Source organism: Symphodus melops, assembly GCF_947650265.1.
Source record: "Symphodus melops genome assembly, chromosome: 5".
In the NCBI taxonomy this organism is placed as follows: Eukaryota; Metazoa; Chordata; class Actinopteri; order Labriformes; family Labridae; genus Symphodus; species Symphodus melops.
This window is the reverse complement of record NC_136695.1, coordinates 12,467,842-12,480,059: the sequence shown is the minus strand read 5'-3', so window position 1 is coordinate 12,480,059 and position 12,218 is coordinate 12,467,842.

The window sequence follows — 12,218 nt, the reverse complement described above, 5'->3', positions numbered from 1 at the left end:
AAACTACATCCCAGTAAAAAGAGTCCGCTTTGGAGCAAAGTTAGCACCTTTCCCAGTAAGCTACAGTAACATCTCTGATATCATTAGATACATTGTAAACTGTTCATTTCTATAATATCAATGTTGTTGTGCTAGCATTAAAACTGATTCGGCTGTCTGCCTAAAAAACATTTTTACGGTCAAGTGAGACATATGATAATGCAGTGTTAGAAAAGGAAAAAGAAAAACAGTGAACTCAGAAGAACTAATACAGCCTCATTTTAAAGTCATATAGACAAGTGGCAGCATGTCATATTTATTGAATGTTTACAGTTTATCACTCATGCCATTAGAATGTTTAACTCAATAATCTAACCAATAAGATGATGTTTAGACAGTCAAAGCCCTTAGAACATTAACGATAGCAAGTTAAAAAGTCAGACAAAGCTAAAAATGGTTCAAAAGTCTCAAAGGTGCGTATGTTACAAAATGTACATTATTTTTAAACTATGAGGAAATATATCTCCCATGTTCAGCATGTAAAACAAAGCAGAGTTGTTGGAAGTTTTTAAATGTCGCTTCTTCTTCTGATGTTATACCAGCAGATATGACAGGTGAGACCAGTCTGCGCATATCATGACCAAAAGTAAAAGCAAAAGCATAAACTTTAGCTGCCGAGCACAAATGCTGAAAAAGGGAAGTTAGATAGCGGACAAACTCAACATTGGTTTGTTCGTCGTCCTGTACCCAACTTCTAAATTTGAGCTTGTTCCAATGCGATCTGGAACGAGCTCATATACCTTCAACACAATGGTTTTAACCAACTCATAAGTCAGATTACCTTCACCACAAACAGCAGAATAAGCCACCTGTGCTCTACCAGTGAGGACACACTGTAGCATGAGAACCTTATCCAAATCTGCCCAATCTCGACAATCAGCCACACGCTCAAAAAGTGTTAAGAATGTGTCAGGATCACGCCCATTAAACTTGGGCACTAACAGCAAAATAGCAGCAACATCAAACCCCCCTGATGAAGCACCACCAGAGCCCACAGGAAGAAGCTTGCCCTCTCTTATCAACTCCAACCTTGACTGCTCTACCTCCAATTTCATCCTCTCAGTGTTCTGTCTCATTTGTTCCAGCTCAAGCCACTCTCTTCCTTCTCGATCCGTCTGCATAGCTTCTCCTGCTCACACTGCAACACTAACAATTCCTTGTGCTGTTCAAACGTTAGGCCTGCAGTCTGGAAAACTACTGGTGCAGACACTGCCACAGGCACTGGGTCTTCTTTCAACACCCCCTGATCAATCAAAGCCAACAACACTGTTTTACAAATCTCCTCTTTAAGATTCTTTCCAGAAACAACAATACCATTATGGTCAGCTATCTCCAATAACTGTTCCTTCTTACAGACATTTAGAAAAACTCATGGAAGCCACGATCACAAAACCGACAGAGAAAACTACCAGAACTGCTTTTATATGCACTTGGGCACGCTTTGCCCTCGACAGAAAATTCCCCCCTATCTGCCTTACAGAAAGCTATCTACAGCTCAACCCGAGTCGTCGTGTGGCACTGATGGTAGGTACTTATGCACTGTAGCCCGACAACTCGGGAAAGCAACCATTGATATGGCGATCCCCCTGCAGTAGCGGATGTGCTCCTGGGACAAATGCTCTGTCCACTTTCCCAACACTTTAATGAATAAAAAAACAAACGGATACGATCCCTATTGGAACGTACCTTACATCCTAATGGAGAAATGTCTGTTCACAGTGCTTCAGCAGTACCAATGACTTCCTGAATGGTAAAAAAAAGAAACCTCCAGGTCAACAAACAAAATGGCTTCCACTGAGCATGTGGAGCATCGCCCAACAAACAAAAAAAACAGAGCCAAACAGTCAAAACAAGACCTAATCTGACTACAAAGCACAGCAAAACAGCATATACAACAAATACCCAAGGCTAACAAACTAGCAAACTATCAAAAATGGCCAAAATGGACGAGCCCCTACTTGTCATGACCTGGCTCAGGAGGTCAAAACAAATGATGGGAGACTAATTATTTTATTAACCAAAAATAACCCATCAAATCAAATTACACCAAATTCAATTAACTCTTTATTTTCAAAGGGAGATCAAAGTCTCAAAAACAAAACAGCCAAGTACCTATGGAGCAGAGCAAACAGAGCAGGGAAGGCAGAGAGAGAGAGAGTGTGAAAATTGCAGGTATACTCCAATCAGTGTTCCAACCACATTACATGGCTGACACAACTACACAAGGCAATCACTACAAAACACATCCCCTGCTGACCCTACCGGGGCATCACAGCGCATGATACAATGGTTTGATTCTGATTAAATGCCGATGCATGAACACGCATAATCTGATCATGTTATTTACTGTCCATGTAAACCAGAAATCAGAATCCCCAATCGGAATGATTTCAATCAAGTTGAAAAAATTGTGTACATGTAAACGTAGCCATTGATTGTATCTTTGTAATCTTTAACCAACAAATGTGTTTCTGAGATTTTTAGTTTCTGCACTCAGCGCTTATCATGGGAAATGAGTGGCTCGTAGTATTATCACCCTTCATAACTGTCAAATACGTTTCTTCCTATTCTCAACTATGATTGTGAAATAACTTAAGTGACATTTTTAACTGTTACATGCTCTTACACACATTACTTAGCAATATACAATGAAATAATTAATTCATCAATAATTTAATGGAATGTAGTGTTGCAAAAGAGGGGACATTTCAAGGTGAATACAAGCTGACTTGCTTGTTAGGCTTCATCTACTTGCCAAAGGTGAACTGGTCACTAAAGGTCCCTCCACTGTCTCTTCCAATATCACTTTGGTTATGCCAGCTAAAATCATTTCTGTAAAGTCGCCAGGATGACGTGGTGATATAAATGACGTTTAAAACACAACCTTAACTCTCACAGCTCATTTGCTTAGTTGTCTGTACATTACTGTAGATTTCCATGACTTCATGAAAAATCATTACGCACAGATGGCCTATATAACCTAAAGTAAATTTAAACAAAAGTCAAAGGATGGCAGGGAGACAACTCATTTCCTGGCTTTATTACTAAAGAAAAAGTGTTACTCAGAGGAAAGTGGTAAACTCAGGACAAACTGAAATATGACTAATAGAACAAAAGCTCTAAGTGTAACTTAAAACAAACCAGTCCACGTGAAAAAGTATTCTGTGTCATCTCCTTTGAGACCCATCAGTAATCCTAAACATAATTCACTTCACTTACAAGTTGTTTTTGTTGCACAATACACAACAGTATCCACAGAGATCGTGTCAGAGCCATGATCAGTAGTGTAGAATGAATGAGATTAATGACATGATATAATGTGATTTCAAATCCAGAAGAATTTATCCTCGGGTCTATACTCCAGCTCAGGTCAAGTGTGCCAGGTCCCCTGGCAAGGACGGTACCTGGATAGAATTGCTGGATAACTCGATCAAATAATTCTTGATACAAACTAAATGAAATCTAGTTATCCAGACTTTAAAGAGCTGAATGTGCAACATTTTACACATAAATATAGCATATATCCAGTATATCCTCTGAAGATATCTGAGTCATGACTATCTACAATGAGTGTAATGCGCGTGTTTGTGATGTTGTCCAAACCGCATCTACATTGTGTTTCATGGACAAGACATCTGACCGGCTCATCGCCTTGCATACAACAGCTGTTTATACGCAAAAAATGAGGGCCTATAGAAAAGAAGACTAACATACTGTACTCACTGCTTATTGGAATATTACATTAGTGTTTTTAGATCATGTTCATTTTGTGTAAATGTACATGCAATATGAAGCTATGAGAAAACTAAAGAGCTCTACCGTTAGCGTTGTTTCTCATTGCTCGAATTCCGAACCTGAGTCTCTCCCTTCTCCACCACTAAATAAATACCATCTCTAGCTTTTCATGATCTAACCTTTGCTCCTCTCTCAACTACCCCAGACCTAAAATGCCCTGGCTTCAGGTCTGGTAACATTCTGTTGGTCAGACCTCCAGGTTTCCTTCCCCTCATCCTCCCTTTAGCAGTATAAGTTTCAGCTCAACCCAGATGATTGTTCAGCCCAACCCAAACAAGACCTTCGCCAATGTAAAACAGGGTGCACTTCATAAAAAGGTGATGTCAGCTAGCAACACAGACAGACGGCGCTCTGTACTCCCAACGTTTGACCGTGTGCATGCATGGAAGTGTGAATGTTGTGTATATGTGTCACTCTGACCCAGTCTCCATCAACAGACAGTTTTTAGTGGACTTCCAAGCTGACTTTGAAGTGATCTCATGGGAGCTCTTAGCCAAAGCAACAGCAGTGCCAGAAAAAGATTACCATCATGGAAGACAGAGGGGTGGCAGCATTCGGCCAGCACGTTTCTGGATGTCAGGAACTGTAAGAATGACTGCATACTAACTCTCTGGAGTCTGGAGGACAGTGCATAGAAGTTCATTTACTTGCCAACTTTCAAATGACAACATACATTTATCTCATCCATTTCATTGACTGGACAGTTGAAAGATACAGGAACTATTGGGGGGGGGTTGAGTAATGTTGAGTATTACTCTTAACACTGAGCTAAATTTTTCCCAGCTTGGGATCAATAAAGTACATCCATCTATGATTGGCAAGTGGCCAATATATATAAAATCCTATTTGCCCTGCCAACAGCTGCCGGGTTTTAGAGCTTGCTTCTTGTCCATGGTCAAGCAAAGTGACATACCAATAGAAATGTTGGAAATAGAGTAGCATTCAGCAGCTCAAGAGCCAAATATATCACTCTGGAGGTGTTGGGGGGTTGGGGGCTTATGAGTTGAAAGGAGTGTGACAATTGGAAACACAGTTTCCTAAATGGTATTTTTACTGCTCTGTCTTTTCACAGGAAGCCCTGTCTCTCATCCCTATCCTGTCCAAATAAAGGCAAAAATGCCCCAAAAATATCCCAAAAAAGAGGTGATACAATTAAGTTTGATAATTTGATGACAGTAGGACTGCTGCTTATCTTGCCAGCGCCGTCAATAAATCTCATTCAACAACTGAAAGTGACACTTCACCCATTTGCATAAAGCTTTGTATCATTACAAACCTGGTCGTATTTTTGAATGATCATGCATCCTGCCCTCTTTTTGCGCCGGCATGGCAAAGCTCTGCATATCTTGTCTGAAAAGGAACCTCCAATGACACAAAATCGAATTTTTCTAGTTTGCCTATGGACTCAGACATAAAGAGGGTTTACTGCCAGGAAATTTGTAAGATGCCAGATTCCTTCTGGAAGGAATCTCGGTCCGAATCTGCTGAGAAAACAGCTGTACAGACTGTAAATAGACCCTAGCTTCAGTGGGAGTGGCACACAGGGTGTGCATTCTGGGAGTTGTTGTCTTTCATCAAAATGAGCCTAAAAGACACTTTCTGCCTTTTCTCGGGCACCAACTTCAAAATGTATTCAACAATTGTACGACATCTATGACCCAATTTCAATATAGATTCATGCTTCATAGGCTGAAGTATCCCTTTAAGATCTGCCTCTCCACACTTTGGAAAAAGGCAGAGTCAATTTTTCTGCTGACTTACTCTCCATATTTATGCTGAGGATTCTCAACATTGCAGCTGTGACTGATCCTTGAAAACATCTAAAGGAGTGACATTTATGCATGTCATGCCCAGTTTGGTCTGACCATTCCCTCGCCTTCATCGAAGATGAAGATGACTGACACTATTTTCCTTCTTTAAATGCTTTTAGTTATTTATTCTCAACCTCCTTTTCCTCTTCCATACTCACTCACTCTTCTCTGATTAAGCTCATCTTTTAAACAGAATAAGACACACTCTCACACACATTCATTTCAAATTACATTTTTAAGGTCAATTAGACTCTACAATCTAGCAGGCCTTGATGCATTATGAGGTTACACCCCTCTTTGACTTATATTCCTGTTGGACACAACAGGCAGACACAGCAACACCGTGTTTTCAGATTGGGTAAGTCAGCGAGACTGACCTGGCATTTTGAGCGTCCTTTTGGACAAAAACACACAAACAGTCCCACAAGCACAAACACACAACAATCTCTGCATAATAACGATTTACAGATATATGAAACTTCAAACAAGTCATGTTGACTCATAAACCCATGTTTGCCTGTTTTCTCTGTTAATGAGTCCACCATGTCTGAGAAGTTTAGTGCCTCTCTTAATCTGTGGGAGCTACAAAGTTGGATGAATTGTACAAAACATTTTTAAATACACACAGATTTTGTTATTTTTTCGAGGTTAATCCTTTAATTTATTTTACCCAAAAGCTATTGTTGTCTAAAGAACAGGTATGTTCGGGTTAAGAGAGTATTTTGAACTTCAATCAATTGAAGAAATGCTTAATATGAAGAGAAACAAGAATACACAAGAATAAAGCAAATGAGTGGATTTAACATTTTTCAAATGTTACTCATAAAGAAATAATTGCTGTTCTTTCAAACAATGAATAAGAAACAGAGTGTCTTTATGTTACAAAAAGTGACTCATTGTCTATGCTAAGCACGTGCATGTGTTTTAAAATATTTCTCAAGCTCAGGTTGGAGAAAAGTTTCAAGCTCTTGGTCTCTTTGCGTGGAGTAATTGTATTGTTTGGCTCATTTTGCTCACAGCTGCTTGGACTGTGCATGCACTGAAGTGCACGTGTGGCTGTGCTAGATGCTAGTCTACACAGAGATAAACAGTTATTGGAACCTTTAAAAGAATTTGGACATTGACATGTTGATTTATGTTTATTTACAGGAACATCTCTATGCCGCTGTCCACCTGTATCAATGGTTTAGCATGTCCAACGTCTGTTTGTGCGTCTTCTTTTTTGCAAACACGCAGGCACTAATGTGTGCTTGAGTTTCCACCCAAACACAGATTGTTTCCTCGAAGGCAAACTCGCTGATGTGAAGCGAGCCGGCCTGCCTGTTTGGGCTGAGAGCAAGGGGATTTTCCCCAGAAAGATAATTAGACCCAGCAATGATGTCATAAGGCAACCATGGGTCACAGTTGTCAAGACGACAGGTACTGTGTAAATCCACAGCCATTAGGACTGGTCAAGTGCAGAAATCACTGTTTGTAGCGCTAGTCTGGGTACAAAGGAAAGCTATATTTTTGAAACATTTAAGGTGACCATTGGTTTTGCCATTGTTAATTTAAATTTTGAATAAATAAAACAGCACTGAGAAGGTAATCATGCAACATGTGTTGAAATATAAGGTCAGCGTTTTTATGCTATTAGAATATAGCTGCAGCAATACAAACAGAGAAGTAATATATTTGTATATGCACTCTAGCTTCAGCTTTCACACATGCACTTTTATGCCTGAACTCATTCTCATAGGACAATCACACACATGTTAGGCTGCAGGATGTTTGTGTGTGTTGGTCTAATTGCTTTAAAACAATACTGTCTTTCTCTGTGCCACAGGAGCTAGAAGGGATGCAAAGCCAGATGTTGCCATGGCAGTGGTTTACCAGTTGAGATTCTCACACTCACTCACATACACACACTTTTCTCTTGAATGTGTTCCTTATTTGATCAGGCAGTAACACACCACAGACCCACTATCTCCATTTAAAGGCTCACACAAGAGGCACAAATGAATACGCTCTCTGTCAGGGTTTCCTGGAAGCGTGTGTGCACACAAAGACACAACACTCACACATTTTACATGCTGCACTTGTGTGCCCCGTATGCATTGTGTTTAACATGCTGTCAGCACAGGGTTGACGGTCCAAACATCCTTTTCCTATTTGAGTTAGGGTCAGTGTCCTGAAAAGAATAGGCGCCTTTCACAACACAAAATGTAAAGCACACATTGGCTTGATGAACAATATCTGTGACAGATTGAAGCCTCTCCCACTGCTGTCTTATGGGAAACACAACATATTAAACCCTCAAACACAAGTGTGTATACGTAACCTCAGAGAAAGAAACCCTCAAAGAGGGTCTTTCGTGATTAATGTTTCATTCAGTCTTTAACAACCAACTCAAACTATAGGATTCTTGGAAGAAAGAAGAAGAAGATGGTGCTGTTTATGAACCAAACATAGAGCTGGCCTGCAAAGTGGAAACAACCTGGAAGTGATTTTACTAGACAAAAGGTAGTCTGTCTTTTCTTTACACAATTCAGGCTTCACTGTTAAACATTGTTCTGTGATGCATGTACATGATGATGGTGATATAATGGTGTAGCTGGAAAGCAGAGGAGAGTTGGCAGTGAGAGGAGAGGGAGATCTGAGGTGTGAAGAAACAGATATTAGAGCTCCCGGAGAGAGGGGAGCTGGAGGAAGACAAATATGAAAGTGAGAGAAACTCAAGACCAGGAGAAAGACATGAGAGAAAACTAGAGAAAAAAAGGTGAAGAGAGAAGGTGAGATGCAATACGAGATAGATGCTTTGGAAAAAATGTTGGCCCGAGAATGATTATTTTTGGTTTGTTACCAATCCTCTACAGATGACTGCAAATAAAGTGTAGGTCCATCAACCTTCAATCATCATGTACAAATGATGTGGGGATACAGGGCATGCTGATTTGTTGACATACCGTGAGGTAAGCAGGCTTGACTGAGTGAACAGAGGCCAAACACATGAGCTAAGTTTACTCTCAGTAAACAGGAAAATAGCCAGGTTGTAAGACAGCAATAAAATGCATTATTGTTGTGAAACCAGTTTTCATGTCATCAACAACATCAGAGAATTGTCAATCCCACTTCTGGTAACATGTAGGTCCTTTTTTATTGGTGTTTGGATTACTTATTACTTATTAATATTCTTATTTTTAACTTTGTTTAGCCTTATTTTGGTGTCCTCAGACAAATTCCAGTTGGATTTAGTTTAATTCCATTTTAACAAAGCCACAAAAAAAAGAAACTGTCATCCATGATATATTATACATCATATTGTTTGATCATTCTCCTTGAGATATAATACATGGATATACATAACATGATAATTTCCTACGCTTAATCTTGGCTATGCTCTGACTGGTGCTCCAACTAACAGAAAAAAGCAACCAGTGGGCATGACAACAAACCTGTCAACTAATGTAATATTTGAAAATGAACTATTAAGAGGTATTGAACCAGGCTAGTCCGACTTAACACCACCTTCACAAATTAAATCCTCTAAACTAATCACATAGTTAGGTTAATAAAGTAAAAGTAAACTAGAGAAATGATGAAAACTCTTAGTTATGTCCATTGGTGTCCTTTAAGCTCAGAGTCCCTCTCCTCTGGGTTACCACCTTGCCATGGTGAAGAAGCCTGTATGTTCCAATGAACCTGAGAGCGTGGCCCTCAAGAGCTTTGCTCCTGGCAGAGTCAGCCATGGTGATAATGTCGATGGGAAGGTTCAAGAGGGAGTGCAATCCAACCAAGACCACAAGTGCCAAACTGTTGGAGAATGACGGTAGTCACAATTGTAAAGGCAGTTGAAGGCTGCTACAGAGGGCGGTCACAAACTGTCATGGCCTGGTGCCATTTGAAATGTTCCCTCTTCTGCCAAGTACAGTATGTGTAAGTTATTTGGTGGCTGCAGGTATGTACATTTGTCTCTTTCGTTAAAATATATCAAGTCATTTTCCCTAAAAGGTCACATTGGATTGGAACCCCAAGAGACCAAATAAACCAATAGGTTGTCTTGTCTGTGAAGGTGCTGCCTTAGCTATATAACAATGACCTCCACCTCACTGCAGAAAAGAAATACAGACAGAAAAAGGATATTTCCTGCATTAAAAAGACCCAGACTAAACCTAACAACACCACCAGGCCCACACTTCACCAAAAAAAAGTGGCTTGATAAATGGGCCCCTTTGTCTTTTCAATTGATGTATTGTTACTTTGTTGTTCCTTTAAATAAAATGCCTTATTATTCTTAATATCCCAGCAATGAATATAATCTAAATACAGCTCAATCAGTGTAGTTGCAGTTTATTGAGTAATACTCCAAAACCAGAGGATGAAGCTGCTTAATGAGAAAATAATGCATCATATGAACACTCCCAAAGAAATGTGAATGACTGAAACCAAATTAAATTCTTAGAAACTCTCTTACATTCTCTCTTCCTTTTTTCCAGTATCTATGCCTTCACATGTGACTTCTAATAGTTATTATGACTTTTTGGAGTCCTGGTGGGCATCATAAGTGGTATGTTTGACTCCAGTGAAAAGTCCTTGATGCAAGCTGGCAGACTTCCAAAGCGCACCGGTAATAGATTGGTAGATTAATAATACTAAGCCTCTCAGAGTTCCTCTTTTCTATTCTGTAGAATAAACAAGACACTTTATCCTATTATTTTTAATGCTCATGTAAACAATTATGTAGTAGCCATCACTTATATTGATTAGAGAACATTTGGTCAGTGTAACCAAAGAAACTCACAAGTTGTTTGAACTCCTCAAGCCAAAAAGAGAAAATTCTGTGTCCTGGGACTCCTGGATCATTAACAGTCTCTGACGCCCTCTTGCATGTTTGGCCATAACACAACCACGTGCAAACATATCATTATTCTCCCTTCATCTCCCCAAGCATGAGCCTCGGGTTGGCTTACGTCTACATACATGCTGCACTTCCTGGCATCTGTAAAGTGTCACCTTCTCAGGAATAGAGAAAAAAAGCTGCCAAGTTTTACCGCTCACCTCAGCAATGTCTGACATGGGACAATGTATCATCAAAGCACATGTAGCTCCACAAATATACAAATATATTTTTTAATCTGTGAAAAGTAACCACATACTGGGATAGTGGACTTAACCTAAGAGGGCACTAACGTCTAACTGGCTCCATAAAAGAGTCGCATGTCACAAATTAGCAGCGCAAGGTTTCAAATTAAGATTCTCTGAAGCAGGTTAGAGTTGACATGACCCAAAGGAAACTCTGCGGTGGTCAGGTCGCCCTACATAAAATAAATAGAGAGCCAGGCGTTTATTTTCACTGTGTCTCAAATAGGGGGGAACTGAAAAGAGAGCAAAAGAAAGCGGCAAAAAAAAGAGGTAGAGAGAGAAAAGAAGTGAAAGTGGTTTATTTTTACTGCGGCCAAATGGGTTTGTTTTAACTCTGCAGTGTTTGGAGTTGGAGTTATCCCCTGTGTGAGCCACAGGCAGAGAGGGAAAAAAAGAGAAATAAAGGTGGACAGAGTGACAGGAAGGTGTAACACAAGAAGGTAAATGTGAAACTCAAAGCACAAGTTGGGAAAGAGGAGGAAATAAAAGGGTTTTGAGACTCATATGTTTATACTTAGTGTTGGGAAATCGGAGGACGAAACAACAGATCCCAAGAGTACCTCTGGATAAAAGAGACTTGGCTGTGCAAAGTCTCTGTTTTGGTCTATCTTGATTTAAAAAAAACAAAAAACTTGACCATTTCAAAGAAGACTCTGAAGTTGACGCATGCACATAATCATGATGTCACTGCTCTAATTGATCTCTGCGTCAAAGCAAAGTATAAAATGTTTTTCTATTCAGCTTGGAAACATTAACTCATGGTTTCTGAAATGATGTTGGTGATTACTGTGCTGTTGTCACTGTTATTACTTAACTTTCATGAATAAGTTAATTCAAATGATGTGAATAAGGTTCTTTAGAACAGACAAGAAATTCAACCAGATGGGACATCTTTCACAATGTTGAAAAAGCTGAGCCACATTCTTTTAGAGAAAAGCCACTTTAAAGTCAAGACACTTATCATGATCTGTCAGTTAAAACCAATCTGTCTTCAGAGAGAAATACTGCAAACAACATGCATCACATATATATATACACATATATATATATATATATACTCAACAAAAATATAAACGCAACACTTTTGTTTTTGCTCCCATTTGTCATGAGATGGACTCAAAGATCTAAAATTCATTCCAGATACACAATATTACCATTTCTCTCAAACATTGTTCATAAATCTGTCTAAATGTGTGATAGTGAGCACTTTTGCTTTGCTGAGACAATCCATCCCACCTCACAGGTGTGCCACATCAAGATGCTCATCAGACACCATGATTAGTGCATAGGTGTACCTTAGACTGTCCACAATAAAAGGCCACTCTGAAATGTGCAGTTTTGTCTCACAGCAAAATGCCACAGATGGCGCAAGCATTGAGGGAGCGTGCAATTGGCATGCTGACAGCAGGAATGTCAACCAGATCTGTTGCTCGGGCATTGAATGTTCATTTC